At 33.4% G+C, this 16,118-nt stretch overlaps 2 long non-coding RNA genes across 2 annotated transcripts in view; one reads left to right on the top strand and one right to left on the bottom strand.

The window, feature by feature from the left end:
* The window catches only part of LOC143250647 (uncharacterized), a 75,791-nt gene that overhangs the window by 39,871 nt on the left and 19,802 nt on the right, over positions 1-16,118 (bottom strand). The gene's annotated exons all lie outside the window — the stretch shown is intronic.
* Positions 10,998-16,118, top strand: part of LOC143250646 (uncharacterized) — a 101,258-nt gene continuing 96,137 nt past the window's right edge. The window contains exon 1 of the long non-coding RNA XR_013028284.1: positions 10,998-11,021. This is a non-coding gene — a long non-coding RNA (uncharacterized LOC143250646). The remainder of the gene's footprint in view (positions 11,022-16,118) is intronic.

The raw sequence follows: 16,118 nt of genomic DNA, 5'->3' as shown, positions 1-16,118 counted from the left end.
AGAATAACAGATAATAAAGTCTGAAAATGTAGAGAATGAAATCTTCAGTATCCATTTTTTTATTTATTTTTAATGGGAAATATCGATTTCAATGAAATACAGAAAAAAATAGAGAAAAATATATACCAGGTCAAAAGTATCAGAAAGCTAGCACTGTTAAATTTAATAGCTCGCAAAGTTAAATTCAAGCTTTGTTATCTTCTCTAGACCAAATAACAAAGCTTGAATTTTTAGACATATTTTTTAACAACCTACTCAAACCTTGATAGTAAAAGTAGGCCATTCGAGTTCTAAAAATTATTTATCTAAATTACCAGTGACTTCTAGCCTAAACAATTCACAAAGTATCCAACGCTGTAACATGTAACCTTCACTATTTACTGTCCTTGTATTGCTAAGTGATTAGTGCGCTCGGCTCGGAATCTGAGGATTGCGGGTTGGAATCCCCATCGCACTAAGCATGCTCGCCCTCCCAGCCGTGGGGGCGTTATAAAGTGACCCTCAATCCCACTATTCGTTGGTAAAAGTGTAGCTCAAGAGTTAGTAGTAGATGGTGATGACTAGCTGTCTTTCCTCTAGTCTCTCACTGCTAAATTTAGGACGGCTAGTACATATAGCCCTCATGTAGTTTTGCGCGGAGTTCATAAACAAACCATCAAATTTTATAAGATCTGGATGGAAAATGTTAATGTAAAATTATAGAGTAAACTAGGGATATGATTCATAAAATAGCTCACGCCAAATGGATTTTTATTAATAAAGTTTTCTGTGAAAGAGATAGATATTTTGCGTTTTATGACAAGGTTTGTTTTCTTTTTTTTACTACTCTTTTACCAACGAATAGTGGAATTGACTGACAGAATATAACGCCCTTACGCCTGAAAGGGCGAAAATATTTGGTGTGACCCTCAGCTCAAATTACGAGTCGAGTGCCTTAACCACCTGACGAATATATTGTGAACAGATCACTTTAATCTTTGTAAATCCAGTATCCAAATAATTAGTGTTCACCCTAATTATTTCGTTTCCTATAAATCTAATGCTGACAAACACATCGCAAAAATGATAAACACATAAAGTTTTAAAATAATGAGAAAATGTGTATTTCAAAAACATTTAGTCCTAGAGCTAAAACTATTCTCTAAGTTAGTATATTGTTAGTACAATCTACCTACCAGATAGAATACCATCTAATCCAGTATGCTTTGCTTTTGAATGGATCAAATAGAAGATCTCTGAGGACTACCACCGCCAAAAGAAGGTCATAGTACAGATAGCCCATTTATAGTTTTGTGCTTAATTCTAAACAAACAATTCTTTACAAATCTATACAACTTTATTGCGAATATTATTATGGTGCTATTAACATTATAAAGTGTGTATGCAGAATATAACCACGTTACTACATTATAAAAAATGGAAAGACACGAAACTACGCCATCCATTTTATTTACAATAACTTATGAAACACTGTTGCCTAACGTGAGATACGTAAAATGAACTGTCGAATCATTTCCGTAAATGAACTTGAAATGAATATCCACCAGCTTAGCTTTATCTACTTTCCCAACAGATGTTGTGTAAAAATCTTCCCAAAAGACTCTCTACTATGTAATGATATTCCTTGGAAACTAACTGTAAAGCAACTTTCCTTGTACAGAGTTTAAATTCCATACGTAATCATCTTTCCTAAAAATTTAGTAGTGTAATACGCTGTCAGTATACTTCAGTAAGTAATACAACTCCCCATAGAGATGTCATTGTAACATAATATTCACTAAAACTTTGCTGTCTACACTGTTTTTCTTACACACACCATTTTGTAATAATGTTGTGTAAAACATCATGGAATATTAAATTTCACTATAAATGTTAAGGAACAGGATATTCCACATATATAGCAATTACCAAAAGTTGTTCAAAGGCATATTCCCTCTGCAATTTTCATACAAATACTCATTTTCCTAGAACATGGTCATATTTAGACCAATTGAAGATGCCAAAACCTTCTCAACTGCAGTAAAAATATTTGCATGTCAAAAATTTATCTAAATCTGAAATTTTGTAATTTTTATCATTTTTTCTTATTTAAAACAATATTAAACGTTGTTATGTTTTTATTGGATTTTTAAGTTATTAATGAAAATATTTTAATGTAATATTTAAATTCGGACATATTAACTGTGTTCACAGATGAAATATTAATTAAATCTTGTTATTAAGATTGTTTGAAGAAAGATCGGGATATGTGGGAGAGAGGAAAAAACCTACGTCTAAATTCTCAGTTTCCACATTTTCTACAAAGGAAGATGTATTGTGGTTGTTCTTCTGTTTAAAATATGTATCACTGCTCGATTAAATGCTCGTGAGCTTTGATGGTTCAGATGTGGACAAAGCTATACTTGAAATTCAAAACCAATGGAACAAAGCAAGGTTAGCTACTCAACAAAATGACAAACTAAACAACTGTTTTTTTTCTGAATTTTTATGATGGTTTCAGGACTCTAAAAATTAAAATGATGTAAATGAAGTGAAGCAAAAGAAAATTTGTTTGTTGAAAAGTCATAAAACTACTTTTTCGTTGCACTATAAAATATACAAAATAAAACAATATAAAAATATTGACCGATTTCGAAATCAGGAAAAAAATCGAATTTCTAAACTCTACAAAATCAGAGGAAGGTGTTCTGAGTATTAGAAGACAAAACCCACAAGAAGAAAAAGAGAAATGAAATAACAACGAAGAATTCTTATTTGATAAAAAAAAGATCATAAGAACAAAGAGTGTAAAGTATTGTTGTAACCGTCAAAATAAATACATAAAATCACAATCTCGTGCCAGTAGGTTCCAAAAAACAGTCCAGATATAAAGTCTGAAGACGACAATTTTAAGTGCCTTTCGTACTTTGTTGCTAGGCGTAAGAACACCACATATACGAGAAAACTAACTGCTACTTTGCATCTTCCAAAAAATCCATTCAAAAGTTCCAGAATTTCAACACTGGCAGATTACTTAAATTTATCTGAAGGTCAAAATATATTACTCGTGGCTGCAATGATTTCAGAAATTGGGACCGATGTGGATAGTGTGTGAATCTTTCTAAATTTAGTGTAAAACGTGCAACAACAAAAATTATAATGGATGATAACATTGCTACGAAAACTTTATCTGCACAAAAGTACGCAACTTTGCACTGAGATGGAAAAATTATTCCAAGAGATGAGAAGAGTCTAGGAGTTTTTATAGCAGAAATGGAAGACCATTAACAGGAAAAAAACTGCTCAGTGTACCAGCGATTTCAAATGGAACTGGTACAATCCAGACTAACACAAGCCATACTCTCATAACCCAGTGAAAATAAGAAAACTTTATTGTTAGACTTGTTTTCGATACTACAGTTTCATACTTTGGATGGAAGAGTGGTGTTTGTGTGCAATTAGAAGTTTTTGGAAATAATTTTATGTGCCGCTTCACAGGAGTTGTTTTGCACAACATCCAGTCAAGGGGTTTAAGAAATAGTTGGAAACTATAATGGAACGATCAACTATTAGAACGCAGTATATCTTTGATCATCGACTTAACCGTCGGTGTGAAATTGTTCTAAACTTTTTCAATAAAAGATTGACTTTACCTGAAATTATCTTGAATTACTTTTTACCTCATGACGATTTATTTAGAATGTGAAGAGTTAATGTTGATTCTCATAGTAGATACTTCACTTCAAGGATGGCACTGGCTACAGAATGGTGCATATTGTCATGCACTTCAAATAGCAATTGTACTTTCAGTGCTACGATGTACGTATTCGGTGATAATCTGGATTATAATAAAACCAAAATGGGAAATTTGCACCGCATCTGCTTCTTTAATGGTTTTTTTTACGTAAAATATTGGCTTTCCACAGTTTATGCTGCATACGCACCTTCCAAAGACCTCCAACCATAGAATGATTTGATTATACACAGTAGAATGAATCAAATACTGAAAGAATTATGGTACTTAACGAAAGAAGTTGCACCTTTTGCGCTCTTCTCAAACGTGATGTCAAGATCTGAGGTGAATCAAACCGTTCGCCAGTTAGTCAAGGAGAAGGAAAAAACCATTGGAAAAGGAAGTCCTGGTTCTTCAACAGTTAGCTTCATTAACGAAACTGGTTTATTTGACTGGCAGAAAATCATGGCTCCTTTTCAATCATATTAGTATTTATGTTGAATAGTTGCACTTTCCACCAACACATGGGCCACTGATGATAATGTTCAGAAAGTTGCCACATTTGGTTGCCATGTCAAATAGTTAACAATCTTTATGAAACATCTATAGAATTAATCACATACTTTACAAATACTATAACAAACGACGAAGGTTAAGTCAATTTATACTGTAAATAGTCCAGAAACATCTTCGCAGTATCCAATATTTCGAAAAGAAAGCTCCTGAAGTTATCCAAATTGTTGTTTTCTATGTCTGTTAGCTCGGCATCGTCAGGTGGTTAAGACACTCAACTCGTAATCTGAGGGTAGCGGGTTCGAATCTCTGTCACACCAAACAAGGGACGTTATAATGTTACGATCAATCCCACTATTCCTTGGTAAAAGACTATCCCAAAAGTAGACCACAAAATGATTTAAATAAGACATTGTTCCCTGAAAACCATTTACATTCCAATTACGCTGTAACAGTATGATTGAAGTGAGGTATAAAAGTAATAAATCAAGCATTACAAATTAAGGACTGTGAATGTCACAACAGCATATCACAAGGTTAAGGTTTCATCACTGTGTTATAACACTGAAAATCAGGTTTATATCTGTGGTGGCTGGAGTACAGTTTACTCATTGTATAGTTTTGTGCTTAACTACAAAACAAGCAAACAAGGATCTGATGCCGAAACGAAAAACTGTATACTCTCCTTAACCTCATTAATTGTATGAGCAACACAGGAAAGCAATTCATAGCTTTGATTTCTTCCTTGGAAATCATAATGTCTTATTTTTTAACCTTTGGTTGGGTTCTTCGTATAAAAGAGAAAACTTCTCCAGGTTATAAATCTCCATTCTTTGCAAAAGAATAGCCTTACACTGCTAAACTATGGGGGGGCTAATGCAGAAAGTTCTGTGTAACGTTGCGTGAAATTTAAAACAAAAAAGCGTCAACGAACACTAGCTTGTTTCTTTTTTTAATTTCACGGCAAGCCACACGAGGGCTATCTGTGCTAGCCGTCCCTAATTTGTGTAAGACTAGAGGGAAGGCAGCTAGTCATCACCACCAACCGCCAACTCTTGGGATAGTCTTTTATCAAAGAATAATGGGATTGATTGTAATATTATAACGTTCCCACGGTTGAAAGGGCGAGTATGTTTGGTGCGACTGGGATTCGAATCTGCGACCCTCGGATTACGAATCGAGCGCCCTAACCACCTGACCATACCGGGCCTAGAACACTAGCTTCGGAGAGTATAGAAAATGACATATTCTTATGATAAATAATTTCTAATAAAGAAAAGTGAAAGCAACCTGCCTGAACAACTGGAACATAACATGGAATGTAGAGGCTGAAATTGAGCTCAACCTTTGTTTTCTTATCTCTGAATCACGTCGTTGCTGTCAGTTGAATTAGGAATATGACAATAGGTAAAGCAAATGTAAATAGTCTACCCAATAGCACGAGATCTGTCTTACTCTAGAGATACAGTTTAAAGAAGAAACATTAACTTTATCGTTGTAAAACACTCACTGTTCAAAAATATCTGCTAAAGTTGCTCCTATTTTTGGTCTGCTTCACGCTGTGATAACTATGACTACAAATGCGTACATAATCAGTATATCATTTGTTTATGGGAACGTTTAGTTGATCCGAGTTTGTATTTTATTTTATTTTTACAGTGTTGTAAGCACGACCTAAATGTCGAAAACTAGCGAAGTAATAAAAGTAGTAGACCAAATATTACGTAACACAAATCACTTGAGACTGTAAAATAAGACCCAGAGTTCAAAATGAACTCGAGAATTATCTCTCTACTAACTATAAAAATAAACCAAGCGAAAAATTATGTTTTTTTCTCGAATGTGAAACCTAATTTGAAAAATGTAGCTAGAGTTACATATAATATGAGAATTCATACACACTATATAACCAAAAGTGGAAATATTTATCCAAAAGCAAAACTGTGAATCAAATACATAAATTTTGTGGATAAAGAGGAGGTCTTTGTGGATAAATAGATGTGCTTCTCTATTCGTACCTCAATTTTAAATTTCTGCTGAACCACACAGGATACAAGAACATCAAAACCTGAGGTAGAAATTGCTTGTAAATTACCTTAGAGTTTAAGAGCAATATGAAAATTGCATTACAATTTATTCAAAGGTTCGACTACACTTCAATCCACCAAAATCTTTTAAAATTAGGAACGAAATACACGACTCTACAGGAAACCTGATTTCATTGAATCTCAAATGTTTCATCTAAATACGTTTGTTTGAAGTTAAGCACAAAGCTGCACAATGATCTGTCTGCGTACTCTGCTCAACATGGTTAGTAAAGCTGGGGAGGTATCTAAATAGAAACAGGTGTTTACAAGAAAGAACAATGCAACTAAAATCATTCGTATATAAACATAAAAAATCTGTGTTTACAAATATATATGTTTGGATCGCCATTACATCTAGCATAATAAGTAAAAAAAATATATATAGACAAAATAAAAAATATATTTATATAACGCATAGAGCATCCTAATGTTAAAGCACAATGATTTATATTCATCGGTAAAATTGTTAAATAGTTTATTTGTACCACTTGATACCAGAGCCCAATTACTTACAACCAAACCAAACAAATACACGTTCTTGAAAACTCAAACGTACTCTAAAGTTCCATCTGTTAAGTTTAGCCGTATGATGCTGCCAAAAGTCGTGACTTAATAGGGGATTCAGTTTGTTTATTATTTTTGTGCATAACTACTCGAGAGCTAAGTGCACTAACCGTCCTTAATTTAGAACTGACAATCTATAAAGAGCTAGCTATTTCCACCCACCACCACTTCTTGGGCTACTCTAATCAAATAGAGGAACCAACTCTCACGTTATAACGTCTTCATGGCTGAAAGGGTGGGAAGCACGTTTAGTGGTTGCATTAGAATCTGCGACCCCCAGATTGCAAGGTGAGCATCTTTACCAGGAGACAATGCCAGGACTCACGGACAGCCGGTCTAATCACAAAAGAAGTGAAAACGTTTTAATATTTCCGGTGTAGGTTAACAGACTGTGTTATTACCGTTTCATGTTGTTGTTTTTTATAATATTATTTCTTCGCAGCTTACATTCATTTCCACGCTTCCTGTACAATACTAACATTGTTCTCATTGTGTACCATTACTAATAGTAAATGGATTGCAGTGCTGACCATTGAAAGCATGAGGCCTCAAGCTGATGGAAAAAAAAATTATACAGTCAAGTAATAGTTAGGCGCTGACTAGGTGTTTTGTCACTGCAAACATTTATTAGATGTTCTAATTAAATTCACTACTGTTATTTTAAGAAATTGAACAACTATGATTGCAAAATAATAAGCATTTATCTTTGCTTGGAATACGACCAGGGCAGCACTGTTGGAGTAATTTTGTGCATTTCTATTTAGTAATGATTAAACAATAACACCAAAGATGATTATGGTTAATGACATTATGTAATAAATACCCACTTCGTGACAGACACACCATATCAACAGTATTACTAAATACGTAATATAAATTATAATTCAAAACTGTTTTTTTTATTTTTTTTTATATTTAGAACAAAGGCAGGATCACTGCGAATTAATAGAAAGCTAAATATACACGTATGTACTTAACGACTGGAATTACTGTTACTTATGCAACTTTAAGAGACAAAGCCAGGGCAGACCGCTTTAAAAAAATTAGTTACCTTAAGGATCATAAATAGTAAACCTGTGTCCACTGTATTCGTATTTTCTTCTACATTTTCCAGGTGTTGGTTAACTGTATCCCCTATAAAAGACACCTGCTATTAGTTTTGTACTTTATATTAAAGTCTGAAACTGAAGTACATTCACCTAGTTATTTTTTCTCTGTAAGTTCTGTTCTTGGTGGATAAGCTATACATTTATGGACTTACAAAGCTAAAATATGGGTTTTCATTATTTGCAGTCTACAGGTGATGTAGCCCATTGTGTAGGTTAGCGCTACTAACACCAGAATAACAACTTCTCTCTGTTTCTCTCTTTGAAATATTCTAACTTCAAATGGTTATATGTCAATTATATAATTACTCATTTTTATTGCTTGATCTGTGATATTCCAATTTGAAAAGGCTTCAGTTAGTTCCGCAAAGCAGGATATTCGAGTCAATTTTCAAAAGTGATTGTTTTAACATAATTACCGAGAGAATAACTTTACAAAGCCGGCTTGTATAACGATCTTCAAATCTGATTAAGGAAAGCGGAGACAAAGGCCGACTGGTTAGGTGGTTAAAGCAGTTGGCTCGTAACCTAAGGATCGTGGGTTCGAATCCCCGTTATCCCAAACATGCTGGCCTTCTCAGTTTTTTTCAACAAGGGACAGAAGTATCAAATCTTAAATCCGCGATTAGGAAGTTGAAGGGGAATAATATCAAGCAGGAGGTGGCGCTACCTACGTACTGATGGCTGGGATTGTTCGAAGAAATGTTATTTTAAATATCTCTTCAAGATGTCATTAGAACTTTACAATATTATATGGTATTTCCTTTAATAACAATATATACATAATAACTAAGTCACAAGTTCTGGTAATGTCTGTAAATATTATAGCTAACTCTTTGACTTTTTTATTCGTCTTTTTTGCATCTTTTTATTAAATTCTAACTCAAAAAACAAAACAACGGTGTCAAATGATTTCACTGACATGATAGTTTGAAACAGAGTATCCGTTTTTATAAGAGTTATTAATAATTACTAGTAACAAAAAGAAAACGTAAGTCTAGTGTAAGTGATGTTATTATTACCTCTGCCCGGCATGGTCACGTGGGTTAAGGCGTTCAACTCGTAATCCGAGGGTCGGGAGTTCGAATCTCCGGGGCACCAAAGATTCTCGCCCTTTTATCTGTGGGGGCGTTATAATGTGACGGTCAATCCCACTATTTGTTGGTTAAAGAAGTAGCCCAAGAGTTGGCGGTGATGACTAGCTGCCTTACCTCTAGTCTTACACTGATAAATTAGGGACGGCTAGCGCAAATAGTCATCGTGTAACTTTGCGCGAAATTCAAAACAAACGATCATTACCTCTTTGTGTTCCTTTAAAAAATAGATGTAGAAAGTGAAGCAAAAATTACCAGCCAATAATAGATAAAAAAATAAATATTACAATTGGAACGTTATTGTATTGAGAACTTGATTATAAACGAAACCAACTTATTTGTATTGAAACACTGTATTATAAAATAGCAAGCGAACAAGCAAAGAAAAACTTTTCAAAAAAGACGCAAACGTAGGGATGGCTAATATTAAACCTTTAAAACAATGCATTCTGTTAAAGGGTGATATTAGCTATCCTTAGATTTACTTCCTTTTTTGAAAAGTTCTCTCTTCGCTTGTATATACGTAGCAACTGGCGTTCAGATTCTGCTTTCTTCTGTTACGTTCTGATATTTAAAAATATAGTGGTAGAGCACTTTAATCTCATGTTTAAGAGCTATGGTAGAACAGTCACATTCAGATTAACCCAAAGTTAAATAATGGGCTATTCATTCTGTATCCATCACCGATATCGAATCGTAATTATTTCGTTATAAGCTCCTTGACTTACCACTTAGCCGCTGGGATTTCTTTTAAATGCGTTCATTATCATAAAACAAGCAGGGAAGTACGTATTAAGATTATGTTATTTGTGAAAGTGATTTAGGGTATCTGTGTTTATTGCTATGTACGTTATACTTATAATTAAAACTCTATTGTTATTGTGATGATATTTTTTTGTTTCTCGCGATGTGATACGTTAGTTTCAATTATTTAATTTCTGATGACAAATTTGAGCTTGCCCTCTGTAACTTTACGATGTTTTTTTTGTTATGATTATAATAACAATTTTAGTATCTTCCTTTGCGTATGATTCGTTCCGTTTATTCCTTAGGTAAGACTACATGTGTTTAGTTTTTCATACCACTAATTAAAAATTAGGATATCCGTTTGTGGTACTTCATGCTCTGTTCAGGATAGTCTATTTTTTTTTCTCACGTCACAAACTATAGATGTGTGTTTTTTTTCCTGAATATTCTATGTAATTTTAGTTTTCACATCCCTAAGCACAGATTAGGATATCCGTTCGTGTTACTTTGTAATGTGTTCAGGACAGTCTGTATATGCTTCGTTTTTTACGTCACGAACTATTGATTATGGCACCCGTTTACGTTACTCTATGTTTTGTTATGTATAGCTTGTCTACGTTTAGTTTCCACGTCACTGTTTATTCTCTGTTGTGAGCGTAACTGTCTGTTTGTATTTAACTTTCATGATACTTTGTAAGGTGCACTACTTAGCATCTCATAAACCATCTGTTTATGTTTAGAAATTCATGAGAATTTACATTGAAATGTAATTTGATTCCTACTGGAGTTTATGGGTGTTTGTTGTCATTGTTTTATCAAAAAGCATATCTCTATAATTTGTATAATATATACATATATTAAAATTTAGAAGCATAGCTTCTATGTTTATCTTACTCGTTATTAATGTGTTCTTGAGTGATTTCTATAGAACTATATTATGTAACATTCTACAATTTCTTTACGTGGTGGTTTTGTAGGGAACGTTTGTTTCTTGTACATTTTCTCTAAGAGCTTAAATTTATGGCTTAATTGACCATTTCCTGTAATATAATTTCTTACAGGCTAGAGACATGTATCTTGACGGGTAGACTCTACAGCTATTTTTATTGTTAAGAAACGTCTTATCTTTGCCCCAAGTGAGACTCCCATTATTTCATATTTCTTCATTTGATGCCCTGTGTATAACACCAGTTGTTATGTAAGTACGTTTATCTTCAAAACTAATAGTACAGATTTCTTCTGCCTGTCTTAACTTTTTTTGGGAATTTCTAATATATTTACCTTTTCATCTAATATTTTAATATACTTTAATTGTAAAGCTAAATATCAAATGTTAAATATTAGATGTTTGACTAAGTCTCCTTAATTTGTCGTTTACATTATTCAATTAATTCTAACCTACTAAGTCACAACTGTCGATTTTATCTAATAGTTTGGATATAGGTTAAATATTTTAGCCAAGAATATGATAGTTATGTATCAATTCAATTGTTTTTACCTACATTGTATCTACTCTCAAGTTCTGTTTGTTTTGTTAATATGTTAAATCTGTCCTTCGCTTATTAACTTTTTGTTTACATATCAAAAATACATACAGAATTCGTTAATTGTAGTACAAAATATTAAACATTATTTTATGTAATTATAGCAGAAAGATCTAATTCCAAAGAACCATTCAGCTTTCAACTCGTTATGTAACTAGATTCAATCTCTTGCAAGTCGGACAAAGCCTTACATCACGACTACTTCATCTAACGTTACAAACTAGAGAGCCTTACATCACGACTACTTCATCTAACGTTACAAACTATTATTTTATCTTGATGATTACAACATCCGTGCTGTCAACATGATTATCATAGGTACAAGTTATCCTTTATCTCTGCTCAAGCGTAATAGATTTTATCAGCAAGTTGTCTGGAGTGGTGTCACTTTCACCATTAGCTAACTACAAATCACATACTTTCATTTGCCTTAATTAATCGTGTCATTTTGAAATTAAAATGAGGATAAATGTATTTTCAGTTTCAGTTATTAATATAACATAAATTGCTAGAAGACAAATAATTAAATAGTCTCATTACGCGTGATTAAAAACATGCAGCATAATTTAAATAAATTACGATGAAAGTGTTGAAGTTCAATTAGTGATAAATTACTGTACATTCACCTGAAACCTAACTTAATTGTTAACTTGACTGTTTATAAAGGATTGGAAAATAAGGAATGTTTTGTATTCTTAACAAGTTGATCCCTTTCGTTGTACGATATTTCTTCCTTGTTGTCTACGTATTTCTGTGTATTTCCTCTTTCTATCCCTCGTGTTTACAAGTGTGATTTTAAGATTAATTATTGGGTTAATTACACCAATAAGGACATGAAACATGAACATTATCTAACAAAAGTTTTTCTTTACATTGTTTAAGTTTGTTATTCTCTAAAACAACTTACTTTCGTAGCAATCAAACAAAAACAAGTATTTGTTCTTCAACAAAGAAGGAGAAATGAAAATTGTTCATGGAATTAATAAAACCATATTAAACCTGAGAAAAATTTCATGTCTAATTGTATGTGGTTTTACCTTCGTTAAAAAGAATCATATCTAAAGAAAAGTCATTACAGTATTGCTGTTGATCATGTTGATAATGGATTTACTGAGCGTTTGCTTTTATTATAATTATAAACAAATGTGTTCATTACAATTATAGCAATCGTATAAGAATCATTGTTATGGTTGGAGAAGAAAAATAAAGTACTAATTGATAATTAGACGTGATGGTATAGTATGCTAGTTGTGACAACGATAAAAACAAACAATAGAAATAATTAATGTAATTTCATTGTCGTATAAACTAATAATTCGCATAATTTCAAAAAAATACAGTGCACACAAGTGATGATAATGGCCTATCAGGGTTTGTTTTTTTTTTTCTTATGAAACTGTATGACACTAAATATGGGTTTCAATACACGTTGTTGGCACAGCACCGACGGCATGTTATGTAGTTTTGTGCTTAAATACAAACAAACAACATCATAAAATTGTTGTTTTTTAACTAATTAATTTCGGCTTCAGAGTAATTCAGTTCAATGAATAAGGTATGTTTCTCATGTGACAACAAAACGTGTTAAAGAATATAAATAAATAAGTAATGAACACAATCTTGCCACACTACGAACTGAGTTGCTGTTTAGTTTAGTTAGAAAAGCTGTGACCCACAAACCTTCTTTAAAGAGAGAAATAAAGACTGGTATGATGTGAACAAACGCCGAACGTGAGAAATATTTCAGGATTGATGCACGAATTAATTAATACATCATTCATCTTAGCTCTCAATGATTCACAATTGAGTTGTAATTTGTAATGAGTTATCAATTATCTTATATATAATTCGTTCTCTAGGTATATTTTCATACGTCAGAATTACATATAGCTGAATACACTCCACAAATACAACAAAAAGTAAATAGGCAAACAAAACCTGCAACTATTATGAACTGGACAACAGAAGAAACTAATATCTAATGAACATTGCATAAAAATTGATTAGCTGCTTACAATACGTTATGAAATTAAAAGTCTTCACGTATTTCAGTAATAATTGCACTGGATAAGATCAACTTAAAATAACATGTAATTTCACTGCAAACGCTTCCTGCTGGACAAATAAAATAACTCCAGATCGAGCCAGCTTTGGCTATTCTTATCTCTTATAATTTTATGAGATACACCCTTTTACTCTTATTAGTGTCTCTTTCATTTTATGCCCATAGACACATTTCTAACTGTAAAAACGTGAATTTGTTTCTTAAATAAGTTGTTAACTTGGCTTATTCTCATGTCTGATTTAAACACTCGACTGCAGTTTTAAGAGCTAACGTAGACCTTGCATTCTATTCACTAGTACAATTTACATAAAACTGACTTTATTGCTGTAAAACAGCATCTATGTTTTGCTCTGCTGACTCAAAACAGTGGATAAAAACCAACGCACTATCTTACTTATACTGACTCCAAGTTTGTGATTTACTGTTCCAACAGAGAATACACTATACAAACCTTAATGGAAAGTGACTGTGTTTATTGCTAGTACAACACAAGACTACACACTTTCTGCTCAGCTTACAGCTTGGAAACCCGCAAACTGCGCCCACTGTAATCTCTGGAAAAGTAAGACGTAATGATCGAAAAGATTGTTTCCGCTGCATTTGGTCGGCTCCTGCCAGTCCCTTCACTAGCCGTCAGCAGCTGTTAAGTGGAAAACGTATGGCAGGCTTCTTAAATATTTGCACACAAAAAAGTGTTTATTTTATTGAAAAATACAAATGCCGTTACAAGAGGAAGCGTTTTCACATTTTAGATACTTTAAATTTATCACTTGAATATCAGTGTACCTGAAGACCACATGCCAGTTGAAAGTAACATTCTGATAGTGTAAAAAAAGATTAAAATAGTTTACTTTTGTAATGGATCAATAATGTATATTTATTTGAATATCAATATTTGTTTTAGTTAAATATATGTTTTAAAATGCATATAGAAGGTTCTTGAGCGTAAGAATCAACAATGTATACGTGTACATAAATACCACCATTGTTGCCGTAGCTGAAATTTCTAAAAAATCTCCAATTGAGCTTTTAAAATGTAACCAACGCAACGCGGCGAAACAGTTTTTATTCAGTTACGACAGAAAGTGTTTGTACCACTGCATCGTGAGTAGTTTTTCTTCATAACTTAAAAAGTATCATGATTAGGATAATGAAAGTGTAGTATATTATAAATATTATACTAACACATATCTACATAATTTGTTATGTAAATTGAATGACAAATAACCAAACATAGGAGGAGCAGAAAGTGTTTGTGTGTCTACTTTAATGGTCAGTTGTGTAGCCTTTCAGGTAAATTACTTGGCGCAACCTCTCCTCATAGCCCTCCATGATCGTTTGACAGTACTCGACTGGTATTTTCTTCCATTCTTCTTTACAGAAGGCCTCCAACTCTTGCAAGTTTTCGGATGACGCTGATGAACCCTGGTTTTCAACTCATGCTAAACGTTTTCAATTGGGTTGAGATCGGGTAACTGCGATAGCCACTCCAGAACGCTTATATGGTTCCTCTGCAACCAAAATTTCGATGTGTGCTTAGGGTCATTGTCGTGCTGGAAGATCCAACGACGCCCAAGCCGCAAGTTCCGAGTATCATTCTTGATATAAGTGCCTAATATATCAACGTACTCTTCTTTTTTCATGATTCCGTTGACGCGGTGAAGGCTGCCTACACCAAAAGAGCTGAAGGAACTCCATAGCATGATCGAGCCACCTCCGTGTTTAAATGTAGGGACGGTGTTCTTTGGAAGATTTCGTTCCCCCTTCTTACGGAAAATATAGAGAATATAATTGTGGCCTAAAAGCTCGATTTTAGTCTCGTCTAACCAAAGAATGCTCTTTCAATAGGTAAAGGGTTTATCTACATGCTTTCTTGCATACCTCAATCGTGCTTAAAATGAACAGGCTTCAAATATGGAGTTCTACGAGAACGGCATGCTTTGAACCCATAAGAGCGTAACATGTGCATAACTGTAGAGGTGCTTACTTTAACCCCAGTTTCCCTTACCAGTTTCTGTATGTCATTACGTGTTAAACGAGGGTTCCTACTAACTTCTCTGAGAACCTTCCTCTTGGTTCTCCCTGGAATTTCGGTGGGGCGTCCGAAACGAGAGAGGTTAGCAGTTGATCCTGTTAGCTTAAACTTGGCAATTATGCTTTGAACAGTAGATTTCGGCACATTAAGTTGTGTAGCAATACCGGAAAGAGACACAAGAGACTTGTATTTTACAATAATTCGGTTTTTAAATCCCTGGACAGTTGTTTCCTGTTCGCCACGATGATTAAGCAGATAATGACGGAGACGGCGCTAAATTGCCGGAAGTAAATGTTGTGCTGGCTAACTTCTAATAATTATGAACCCAGTGTCTAGTTATGGAATGGTATAATGTAGTTTATTCGCCAAACTAAACAAACTTTTTACAGGAATATCAGATTTTTCACACGTTCTGAAATGTACGAAAACTTTCTGCTCCTCTTATTTTTAGTTATTTCTTTATAAACAGTTTATTTGTCTTTTAATTTCCATAAAAATGTATGTAGATGTGTGTTAGTATAATATTTATAACAAATTATACGTCTATTAGCCTAATCGTGATACTTTTTTAAGTTATAAGCAAAAAACTACTCGGGACGCAGGGGTACGAACACTTTCTGTCGTAACTGTATTGTTGGTTTTCTACAGTTA

The sequence above is a fragment of the Tachypleus tridentatus genome, chromosome 5 (genome assembly GCF_004210375.1).
Source record: "Tachypleus tridentatus isolate NWPU-2018 chromosome 5, ASM421037v1, whole genome shotgun sequence".
Lineage (NCBI taxonomy): Eukaryota > Metazoa > Arthropoda > Merostomata > Xiphosura > Limulidae > Tachypleus > Tachypleus tridentatus.
This window is presented reverse-complemented; position numbering and strand designations above follow the sequence as displayed.